The sequence below is a fragment of the Lonchura striata genome, chromosome 4 (genome assembly GCF_046129695.1).
Source record: "Lonchura striata isolate bLonStr1 chromosome 4, bLonStr1.mat, whole genome shotgun sequence".
Taxonomy (NCBI): Eukaryota; Metazoa; Chordata; class Aves; order Passeriformes; family Estrildidae; genus Lonchura; species Lonchura striata.
The window spans coordinates 40294156-40307210 of NC_134606.1; the positions used below are offsets into that span (position 1 = coordinate 40294156).

Sequence of the window (13055 nt, forward strand, 5' to 3'; positions counted from 1 at the left end):
TGAAATTTATTGGATTAAAAAAGGCAAAGCTAAGTGTAGCAGCAGCATTTGTGATGGAAACATAGTCACAAAGCAGAAAAATAGTTTAGATACAAGATTGGTAGTACACCTTTGTCAAGATGACATTAATTTGTATTGGACTCTCACAGATGGAAGGACAGCAACTCACAAGCCACTGCTAGTGGCCTGGCAGCCTGCCCCAAAGAGTTCCCAGTTTCCCACTGCTTCTTCTGTTGAGTTCTGCTGCTTGTGTAAATGTTCAATGTAACAGTCACAGACCTGCTTTGGTGACTCAAGTTTTCACTAAAACAGAAAAACAAACAAGCTTTGAATCTCACCAGTCCAAAAGGTTGATATTCCAAACCGGATCAAAGTTCAGAATATTTTATGTTCAGAAACTGCAGCACTTGTATGATGTCCAAAACAATGCATTCACTGTCTATCACATACTCATAGAAAACACCAGAATCTGTACACGATAGAGCCTCAGACCTTAAACCACCTGTCTGATCAAAGTAAATTACCATACTGTCTAACATTATAAACAAGAGTCAGAAAATAATTGTGCCATATTTTTTTGCCAAAGTTCATGCCTCAATGGGACAGATGGATTCTTACTATTTTTAGAGTAGACTCCTGATACCATGAAAAAAAAATACTGAGATACCAATTTTTTTTTCCTGTACTTACTGCATCCTTCATTATTGCATTAATTAGCTCTCAATACTGAATTGGACAATTTTCTACATATACAGTTAAGAAAATACCTCTTTGGAGCTGATCATCCCAGGTAGTTAAAAGCGACTTTATGCTATTGAATATCCCAAGTAGCTAACAAGAAAAATTTTCATTCCCACTTAGTTGTAATGGATCAAAATCATGAGAGTAACTGATGTCTTATTGAAGGGCTTTCTCTCAAACCACTGAAAAAAAAGAATAAAAGGAAAAAGAAACTGAGATAAGTTCCTCTTCACGTCTCCAGAACATAGAACACAATAAACAAATTGCTGTCTCGCTCTGTCTCTATTACTTTTTTTACTTATTATATTTTCTCTTTGAAAATTAAATTGTTTTATTCTTGGAGGCCTTTTAACATAACGTGAAGGATTGTTTTTACTATTCTCACCTTGAAAAGAAAATCTTTCCTTGTAATCTCAAGTTATCATTTGTGTGCCCCCCGTAAAAATCAAACACATTGTCTCAGAATGGAAATTGATTTCCTCAGTACCATACAAAGCCCATCTAAGTACAGTAGGTTTGAAATGTTTGCCTCTCAGGCTTGTTTCCAATTAGCCAATGAAAAGAGAAAGAATCATTCTTCTTTTGTGGAATACCTTCACATATTAAAGGCAGAGCAGTAGTAAAAAAATATATACTCCTAAAATTTGGAATTCTGTCCTATTCAGAACTCTTATTTAAAGCAAAATAGGCATCTTCAATACTGTTGAGTAATATAATAAAAGTTTGGTGCATAAATTATTAAAAAATGCTTTCTTTTTTTTCACTATTCAAGTATACATTACCACTTGTTGGGGTTTTTTTTAATATTATCTTTCTTTCCTCATATAGGAGTTTCAGCATGTTGAGATACCTGAAAAAGAATTCTTATTGTTATTTAATCTGGCAGAACAACAAATTAAAATGCATCTCAGAAAAAGCAGGAAACATCATTGAGGAAGTTACCACACAAGCACTCTTTAAAGCTAAGTAACAATAATATTTTCTATCCATTTGGTGAGCCTATATCAGAAAAAAAATCTATGTTAACTTGTAATATGCTGAGAAGAAACGCCAATACAAAATGCAGTTTTAATGGCAATTATCTGCAAATGAAGATACAGAAATAACACCAACTGCATGGCTTAATTTCTGGACGTATTGAAAACAGATTGAAAACAGCAATCAGTAAGAGATATTGCTGACCTTGCAGTGTATATAACATTCAATAAAAATCTAGGCCAATCTACTAGCATTTTATTAAAATGAGTCTATAACAACACTGTTTTGTCTATTAAATTGATCACATCTGATGTGACCATCAATATGACTCCTCCCAAAGTTACAAAAAAAAATCCTAAGATAATTAATAGAAAAATTTCATGCCTGTAGTGGTAGTAAATTAGCATAGAAATTATACCAGAGTAATTAGATTGTTTAAGGTCTTTTAAAAAATAATAGAATTATCAGTATACTCTCTCATGTTGCCACAGTAAAACCATTGTAAAAGTAGTTTACTGTTATTCACTTCTATAACATATAAGGAAGGAATACACACACACAGACAGAAGATGCAGAGGTTTATATCTTTAACCACAGCAGATTTAAGCTAGTAAAATCAGTCAGCTTATAAATTATTTTTAGATCCCCTTTTTTTATTTTCTTAATTAAATACCTTCTTTCCAGAATATTAATTGAAATGAAATCTTACGGGGAAAAAAAGACTAAAAGACAAAAAAGAAAAAAAAAAAAAAGAGACCAAAACACTGTCACACAAATCAGCACACAAATGTGAGAAACAAAATTATTCAAGTCAAAAAGAAATATATACCCTGGCACATGTATAGTTAAATAAGAATGTCTGAGACATGACAAGCAGTATTCATGCTGTTATTTGCAGGATTCTGCATTCTAGCTTTATGAGAACACATTCAGATAGGTTTACATAATGTACCTGACCTCAGATGAAAATTTTGCAGTATTTCTTACAGTAGTAAGGAAACATGTTAATGAGAAGGAATAAGTTGTTTATAGGCTGCAGAAACATTCTGACTGCAAATTATATATCATTAATAATCATACTAATAATAACAATAATGACAATAGAGCAGCCGTTTTCAGTGTGGTCAAAGTGAGATTTTTTTTTTCTGTTTTACTGCTGTGCTGAAGATCAACTTTGACCTTTTTTTCCTTTATGTTGCTACTTTTCAGTAAACCATAATTCTGAGAGCATTCCTTACAAAGACAATAAGGATGTAGCTTAGCCATCACTCAATTTATTGTTGATCTTTCTATGGAGTTGGTTTAATTCAATGTACAATTATTCATATGATAAGTAAAATGTTAACATTTGCAAATCTCTGAGAAGAAACACATCTATTCTCTTATTGCTGTAAATATTCACTACAACAACATAATCTCAATGTAGCTTGGACTTCAGAAAGGGTTTGCAGAAAAACAGCTAACTGTATTTTCACTTTCATAATCATAACTTGGATTTAAAGAGCAACAAATACACTAGAGCAGTATTAAGTTTCTGTAATAGAACTGATAAAGCCCAAAATATTTTGGAAAAACAAGGCCTACTTTTTGAGTTACAAACACATTTATGTTCTTTCAACTTAATATTATTTCTTGATTGTACTTGCAGCACCTGCCTCATTAAATATTATTCCTTGATAATATATATATTGTTCGCTGATAATATATATAATATGTCTGTGTTACAGACAACACACACAGAAAGCCAGACTACTCAAACAAATATGCTCTTAAAAACACCAGTAATACTAGTGAGTGTTCTCTTTATTCTTTACAGATTGCCACTCAAATTTAGCTTTTAAAATGTCACTATTCCCTTCATGATTCTTATCCAATCCATATTATATTTCCAGTCCATTGGTAAATCTGCATCACCCTTACTAACTTTTTTCTCTGTCTTTTTGTGTTATGTCATGCAAAATTCTTAAAATATATGCTTCTGTAATTATATTGTTAAATAAGGCTAGGAGAGTATCTTCTTTGTTTTGTTTTTGTTGTTTGGTTAATTTGGTTTGGGACTTTTGTTTGGTGTGGAGATACCCAGGTTTTAGGAAGAGGAAGTTATTTCAGATAGCTGTGAGTAGATCTTTACTTGGAGTTAACAGCATTATTTACACAGTCAGGTAATATTTTTTTAATTATATTGAATTTTCTTCTATTGTATAGCTATGTGTAGAAGTGTCATCCTTTTACCATAAATTTAAGAATTTTATGTTGCAATTTCACTGATTCCAGTAAGCTATTCTTGTTCACACAATCAAGATGGATGCTTTTCTATTTACTAGAGTTTTAATTATACAGTTGGGCTGAGATCCATGACTTGTTGACATTGTTCACTGCTTCTGTAGGGTCTGGCTCACGGAAGAAATATAAAGCAGATAACATAAACAATCTAGATTACTTAATATCATCATGTTAGGTAAGCCTTTCAGAAAGTTCTCTTTGTGGTGAATACAATGTTCAAATGATGCCAGAAAGCCTTTTATACTTTTAGTCCTATTTTATTGGCCTATTTTATTGGTCTTTTCTTTATGAGTTAAACAAAACATTAATAATGATTTCTCAGAACAAGACTTCCATTAGTGGCATAAAGATTTACACCTCAAGGGCTTAGGTATAATTGTTCATGATTGCACAAGTTAACTGGATATACTGTGTTTGACAGCAATATGCTTTAAAAAGTAGTTTATTTAGTAATAAAAATGTGATAGAATGGTTGAAGTGGCTCAGAAGTCTGAAATTAATCAACTACCTTTTCAGAGTTGTACTTCCTCTTCTAGAGGTATAGCTCTGCTATTTGTTTCCAAATGGTAAAACGCACCATTTCCAGAAAGGCAATATTTTTTCACTTTTTTAAAAATAAAATAATTACTTTCTAAAGTCCCAAAACCTAATTTAATCTCCTTACCTTCCACAGTTCATAAGATTTCTCCATGCAAAATTTCAGACTTCTTATTCAGTTAGGGGGGGAAAAAGCAACAATCTCAGCAGCTGAGATAGTTAAAGTCGCCCTTTGCCAAGAAGCTGGGATGGCAAGACACAATGAGGAAACACAGCCTTTTGGCATCCCAGATCCTGACTAACAAGTAACAAGGCCACCTGTTTCTGCTGCCAGTTCACCACATTTACAGGACACAATATCTACCTCTGCTGCAGGGAAATTAAAACTCCAGTGGAACCTCAATTTGGTAACAGCCAGAGGTCCAAGAAGCTGTCTGTAGATTCAATATCTATGATATTTGCACAACATATAGAAAGAAAGCTGCTGCTGCTGCTTTAATTACCAAAACCAGTTGGCTCCATTGGGATCATCAGATTCTATTCACAATGAAAAGGGTTTTTTTGTCCTAGTAAAAATACTGTAATGTGTAACAAGAAAAAAAAAAAAAAAAGGAAATTTCCATCAGTCCTCACATCAGCCTTAATTTAAAGTCATATCCTATGTGTGATGTTGGCAGGACAACTATACTGGACTTACTCATTTGCCAGACCAGGAAAAAAGGTGAAACCAGCACATCAGTTGAGCTTAGGCTGCTACTGAACCCTCTGGAGCAGGACCATGGTGCACCACAAAGCACAGCAACTGCACAGCCAGAGGACAAATGGGTAAAAAGAGGCTACCACAGATACAAGAGAGTTCAAAATAGATTCCTTGTCCCAGCAGGCTGGGTCACATACTCCTTTTTTCCTACAACACTGGGATGTCTTTCTCAGAGAAAAGTAAGCATAAAAGATCTTCTTTTTGCTGATACACTGGACATGGAAATCCAGTCCAATTTTTTGATGGAGCATTTTTTTTAAAACCTCTTTTGTACCTGAATTGCTGCTGTTACTCATGGAATAATATACTGCTGTATGTTGAGAGCTGAACAACAGTCATTCACAATATATTTATGTATGCAATTAATTTCTACCAAGATAGCCTGTGGAAGAAAGGCTTGTGCAACCCACAGACTCCACAGGCATGTCTTTCTCTTACCTCTGCATGAATGTCTGTCACACAGCTCAGCTCAGAATAGTGATTTAATCTATTGACTAATTTTAAAAGAATTTTAAATAGGGGTGTGTTCCCCGATTCAGCTTCCAAATATATTCTTAATCAGCTTCAGTTGCACTGAAAGGATGTTGTGATTCATCACATATAATTAGAAATAGCAGCAGACAACAAATGCACTCACATTAATGAGGCAGAAAACACACCTGCTAAGGAAACAATAGGAGCATACAGCATGACTGCTTTCTTCTTCACTGTTATTCAAGTTACAGATTTGGGGGTAAATAAAAACATCACTTGAGTTTTGAAGGTACTGAATATGAGAAAGCATTTTGATTAACAATATTTTTTTCTTGCACTTTAATATGGAGAGTTTTAAAGTTTCTGTCTAGAAGAAACACCCAGGTGACACAAGAAAAATAGCTCATCTCAGTGACAGTGAAACAATATGAGAGTACCAGGTTTTAAGATATATAACTGTTGCTCATACTACCATCACAAAAATTTCACTATGTATATTTACTAGGTAGAAGGACAAAACCACTGTTTTGCCTAAACATATATGAAGAAAGCTCATTTGACCTAGAAAGTTTCTTTCCTATCAAGTCTGAGGTATAAAGTATGATCAAAAATCTCTGCAGGAAATATTGCCAGCCAGTAATGAAGAGTGAAGAGAGAAACTGAGATAAAAATGGTGGGATGCTGTGACTGATACATCCATAATCTTTGATATCCATATTCTCAACTGGGAGAATGATATTCAAAGGTTCAGAGTACCATGAATTTAAGATTGTAAAAATCAATGGGATAAGTAAAGAACATGTGTGATTCTACAAACTTTAAGTATTCTTACTAATGGATATGTTACTTACTTTCCTTCATCAATGATGAGCCAGTTTAACTCACAAAAATTAACAACAAAAGTATTAATTACCCTGAATATTTCCATATCTCCTTTTGGAAATCTTTGTTTCTCAATTTATTTTTTAAACGTGTACCTTCCAGGAAGTTGCATTCCTAAAACAAAATATGTAAATTCAATGTAGAAACAAGTCATGAGTCTTTTCCAGAACACAGATCCAATACTAGTGTGGGGAGCACAGGAAAATACAAAACAGACATTCCATGAAGCTCTGGAGCTTAGAAATTCTGCAGCTTCCATATAATTCAAGAGATGCCCCAGGAAATATGCAACTAAGGAAAAGATGTGCACTTACTGCAAAGCCTGAAAGAAGGAAGGAGCAAGATCACAGCTGCCCACAGGCTGAAGAGAAAGATGGCCATGTTATCATCAAAAACAGAAACCAAAAGAAATATATTGATTTTGAACCAGAAAGACTATGCTCCTTCAGTCTTTATCTTTTTCCCAATTTTAAAATTATTCTTTTAAAATTATTTTGTGTCAATTATTTTGAGGTGAATTTCTATACAATACCTCAAAATCATTTCATTTTTTCTTCTTTTTACTTCTTTTTTTTTTTTTTTTTTTTTTTTTTTGATGAAATCACTCTTTTCAGTCCTCAGGTTACAAAGTAAAAGATCACAAATTGCATCCATCCTTCTTCAATCAGCTTTTACAGCAAATAGCACCCCTCTATTGAAACCTGTCCCACAATGTATGCTTCATTCTTCGCTTGCTTCTAATCTAAGATCACTGCAGGAGGCAGAGGTAAAAGTCTTCATGTGGTCACTGTACCAAGAACTATAAAGCCAATATGTTGTTGCATAAATAATCATGTAACAACAATAAACTAATATATATCCTTTTTTAAAGGAAGTTATGTGGCAAATTCCATCGTCTTCTAATTAATTCAGATAAATAAAATAACATGCTTGTATTTTAAATATTACACATACATATTTCTGATAGTTTTATTACATATCCTATGTAAAGCAATATTTGAATCAACAGCTCTTTGGATTTATATTTAAATTGATATTTTTTAAATATATATTCCTAACTATATCCATGTTGGGTATTGACTTCTGCTAGGAGGTTACGTTTGCAGGAGAAGGAAAATGCCAAATTTTGCACAAGCAAGTGATAAAAAATACAGACATTCCTATTTCAGGCTGACCTTTAGATCAGTGACCTTCTTCTTCTGCCCTAAAGCATTTGTCAACAGGAAGTGCCACAAAACACCATTGCTAACCTTTAGTCTTTAATTCTCCTCTCTTGCTATGCCCTACAATTCAGGTTACACCTACTATCCCCTGAGCCATTAAAAAACTCCTGGATTTTTCCTGTAGGGCATTTTTTTTATCTCTTACTTTCCAGTATTTAAAAAACCGGATGGTTAGGGCAATACTCCCTTTCTCTGATGTAGTATTCTTGGATAAAATGAAATAGTTTTTAGCAGTAAATAATGAATTTATTCAGTGCTACAAACAAACCAGACTGAGTTTTAGACAGAATCAACAATATCAAAACCTGACTATGTTTAAAACACTAGCAAATCTGCTTATCAATGAACTACAGATTGCCAACCTGCCATTCCAAATGAAAAACACCTCTGACATTCTTGAATATTGTTAATGAAAGTTGGGGTTTTTTTTCCTTCTTCTCCATTTTGTTGTCCTTCCTCACTTATTTTGTGGCTATTCCTTTATTAGAACCTGAATTTAAAGTTCGTCTTGGTATTCATGACAGATAAATAGATATATACAGTGACAACCTCAAGTACATTGTCATCACTCACACTGATAGGACTTTTGCCTAGCAATTTAATCTTGTTATGACTAGCAACAAAGTAGCTACATGTAATTAGTGAAAGAAGAAATTTTAGATTACTTTTAAATTAAATTGCTTTATAAGCAAAGACACAATTTCCTGAGAAATCTCTTTTGAGTTTTGCTCACATAGGAACATCAAAGCCCAAATAACAAAATAAAGATGTAGACTCAGAGAAAGATTCATCATAAAAAAAGATACAACTTTTTTATCATATGTAGAGTGAGACTGCAGACAGTTATGATACAGGATTCCATATGAAAAAATTAAAGCAGCTTGGATTTAAGAGGGTAAGGGATGTTATAACAGCCCTGTTCTATAAGCAGAGCAGTATTCTGAGATTTCAGGACAATTATGTTTAACAACCGAATGCTTTAACTTTGCTGTTTAGCTTTTATCCAATGGTTTATGTTCTCCTTACCATTAGGCAACTTTCTGTCAAATCACTTACCCACTATATAAATTAATTGCTCTGCCATTCTGAGGTATATTTATATGCATAAAGAAAACTGTTGAATTTATTGAAAGTCTGAAAGCACAGGCACTCAAAGTGAAATAGATGTGCAGCTGGGAAACAAAAACAAAAAATAAAAAAAACCCATAAATTAATCACATAAATTTTTCACACAGCTGCCTGCACAGAAAAGGAAAAAAAAAAAAAAAAAAAAAAAAAAAAAAAAAAAAACCAGAAAGATAAATATCTAGAAGATTATTTTTCCTTATTTTTTTCTAATTTCAACAAACTGGACAGATGGTATGCAAAGAAATGAAGAAAACTGGAGAAACTGTATAATCTGTGGTAAAATTTGCAGGCTGATTGACCCATTACATATTACCATTTTTAACCTGAATTTCATACTAAGACAAAAAAGCAGCCAAATTTGGTGGTGGCGATATAGGTGAAACAGAGTGAAAATGTAACAGGGTAGAAATCCATTTCGATTTAGTTGAAATGTGCCGCTTTGAGCTTGCTAGCATAAGTAAAATATGCTGTTTAGTCTGGTAGCTCTGCAACACTAGTAAAACTGCCCCAGCTGAGGATAAAGAATGAGAATTTCTAAGCTGAGGAGATAAGAAAGGCTCCTCGAACCTTGAAACAGACAGGGCAGGGTGACCCAGGAGTTCTTTCTGTACTTTCTGATAAAAAACTGGCTACAAGTGTAACTAGCTGTAAGTGTAACCCGAAATCAGCAGAATGAATATGCATGAACCTATTGTGAAACACTATGCATACATAAGAGGGATAAAAAGGGATGGGGAGTTCTCAGGGCTGCGCATGTCCTTTGAAGGGGAACAATCCCCATGTGTGCCCAGCGCTGTAATAAACATACCGTCCCTACAAATCTTTATAGCAATTGTGGGGTTTTGATTTTTCGTCTGTGTTTCATAGGCTATGTGTGGCGAGTTCATTTACCTCTGCTAGTGTATTAGGGTGTGCTGTCGTGTACTAGATCTAGGTGATTTGCTTAGAAAAGGCAGTTTTAAGGTGTGAATAGGAACCAGTAACTCAAACTGGAGCCTGCTAACCCTCCATCTGAGCTGATGTAGTTGTCAAAAACCCTGGGTATACATCTTCTCTTTGCCAGCCCTCATTACAGATACTTTTGTTGGACATCTCTGGCTGCTGAAGGGGAAGGGGGTGGTTAGCCTACAGTCTTTAGGACCAAAAGTTAATCCAAGTAGTTCCTAGGGTCTAAAGTTCAGTTATGGTAGATAAAGACTGCAGGGAGCAGGCACTGACAAATGGTGCAATGTGACTAAGCTCATCCTCTTGTGCTTTGATGGCTTCTCGCTATTTGCCTAGGGCCCAAAGGTGGATTTTTAACAGAGCTTTCTCCCTGTACTATTTATTAGGAGATACTCAGAATGTTGTTATTGAAATAGCTCACTGATAAGGTTAATACAGACATAGGACTTTAAGTCTTTTTAAAAAGATGTTTTTAAGTCTAGTCCAAAGGAGCATGAAAGCACAGCTTCAGTACAGAGAACATCAGAATAACAGGTCAGGAGTGAATTTTTCAGCCAGTGCACAAAGACTGCTTCCCTATTGAGCTCTGAAATAAACTTGATTTTAAATATGCAAGTTATTACAAATTCTTCCTAAATGAAGATTTAAGACAAAAAGAAATGATCTGAGAGGGGAGGGGCTCCCCCACTTTCAGGGAAATTAAAAGCAGATACATTTAAAAATGTCCTGGATTTAGCTTAGCTTCCATCTTGGTGTTTGTCTTGTTTTTAATGTAGAAAACAGCAGACTTGTGCAAACCAACTGAAGATATAAATAATAATACTGGGGTTAGTTTTAAGTATAGTTCATTCTCCTGTTACCATTTGTTCTAAACCATTCAGGGTAGTTTGTTCTGTACATGTCACTTTCCTGCTCAGATGGTGTCATGGTTTAACCCCTGCTGGCAACCAGTCACGACATTCACTCCACTGGTGGGATGGGGGACAGATGTGGAAAATCTCTTAGGCTGCGATAAAGACAATTTAATTGGTAAATCAAAATCCACACATGCAAGCCAAGCAAAACAAGGAATTTTTCAATACTTCGCATCCGCAGTTAAATTGTTATTTAGAATAAATTAATTGCTATATATGAATTTTTAAACAACCTAGATATAATTCTTTAAAAATCTAGACTGATGTTAAAAATACATTTATAGCTGTGTTCATTCTCTCTGTTGTGAATATGGTTTTGTAGGCACAGCTATGCTTTAAACAAAGATATGATAAGAAAGTTCAGAAAAATCTTACTCTGCTTTCTTTTAGACAGAGGTTCCTATCCCAGCCATTTGCAGAATATCCATTTTATGTGTAGAGCAAGACAAATGATTTTCTGTTTTGATGATTTTTTTAATATTAGGAACAGTCTTAGTCACAACACTTAAAATTACTTCTTGAATATCTTACAGAATCTGAATTCTGAAGTTTTACATTCAGGCAGCATTCTTCCTTTCACAGAAACTATGTAGAAAAGTGGATGCTTCAATGGAGCTTCCCTGGACCTTGCCATATGATAGTGAAAGGGATGGTTCTGGTCTAGCATCACACTCCAGAAAAGAGTGATATTTTCATAAAAGTATCAATAATGATTGCAGTCACGTAAACAGATTTTAAACAGGTCAGTATAATTCTTAAATTTACATAATTACACAAAAACAATATCTTCAGAAAATGCCTACACAGAAAAATAACAGATTTTTTCATACAGCAGTATGTTTTATAGTTTTAGAGCATAGTTCATAGGAGTGAAAAATGCAAGTAAGCCTCCCATGTAAAACACGTTTTAAAATAAACCATGTGGAAAACCCTCTTAAACTTTGCACAAACCAGGACAGCAGTTAAATACTACTAGTGTCAAAATGTTAGATCTTTGATAATGGGTATATGTGAGAAGGCTAGCCACATCTATTTTAATATTTTTGAAAAACATTTCTATCCTGCTGAATGAGCATCTTCCTCTCTTTCTCATTTTCAGGAGAGAGAGAGAGAGGTTATGAGCTGTTTAAAAAGTCCAACCAGAGGTTGCCCTTTCTATAATTGGTGCAAAAATCTATTTTAAAAAATGATGTATCTCAGCTGATTATCTTACCTCAGCTGATGTAGCTTTTTCTTTAGACAGCTTCATGCTTCCAGTGGCCAATTTCCTCTCGAATATCAATTTCTGTTAGCAGGAATGAAACATACATAAAAGTAAATAAAAAGGATGACACTCTTAGAATTAATTAACCATTATATACGGATAACAAGTTTAAATCTTTAGTCCAGATATTACTGCCAAGTACACTTGTTTCACAATTATAACAATTTGTAACAAATGTTTTTTGGTTTTTAGTCAAAGAATTTTTAATAATATCTAAATGATGCAATATTAGACCTGATCAGGAAATTTTCAAAGCAAAATGACAATTTTTTAAAATAAAAACTCTTCAGAAGAAAAGATTGCAAAATCTTGTGCCAGAAATAAATACCCTGTGAGTCCAAGATATTCTTGACCACACCATAATGACACACTATAATCTGCTACTGATGCTCAGTATACTTTCAGACCATGAAACTCCAACTCTTGGTCTAAATGAGAGACAAGAACTATAGACTCCTATGAAAAATGCCTGGATCAATAACTTCTGTCAAAGGGTTTACATTTTGCATAGAAAAAGGACAGGTTAATTCAGCCAGACAGAGGAATTAAACTAGTCCTTTCATGCACACAGACAGAGAAACAGGCTTCTCCGGGAACTTTTTCTGCAGTGTGCCCTAGAAAAAAAAAAAAATTACATAAATCCTTCTATGATCAACAGTAAACCAGCTCTTTCACCATTTCTACATAAGTTGTAACTAGAGAGCATTAACATCATGTTCCTTCAATTTTACTGGAGATCACTGTTAAACACTGTAGACATTTCACCTAATTGTTTGCAATCTGAGTATTTAAAAAATTTTAAAAATTTGTTAACATAAAACCTTCAAATGAAAAGTGGCTGTAAAAGATAACTAACAAAAAATAAAGCTGAAGACTATATATATATACACACATATATATATATACACACACATATATATATATAC

General features: G+C 33.9%; 1 long non-coding RNA gene across 1 annotated transcript; it reads right to left on the reverse strand.

Moving 5' to 3' along the window:
- Positions 1-904: 904 nt before the first annotated feature.
- On the reverse strand, positions 905-12116 carry LOC144246130 (uncharacterized). The gene is made up of 3 exons (XR_013339813.1): positions 12079-12116; positions 1524-1591; positions 905-923 (listed from the first exon to the last, which is right to left on the reverse strand). It is a non-coding gene; the product is annotated as an uncharacterized LOC144246130 (long non-coding RNA).
- Positions 12117-13055: the final 939 nt, after the last annotated feature.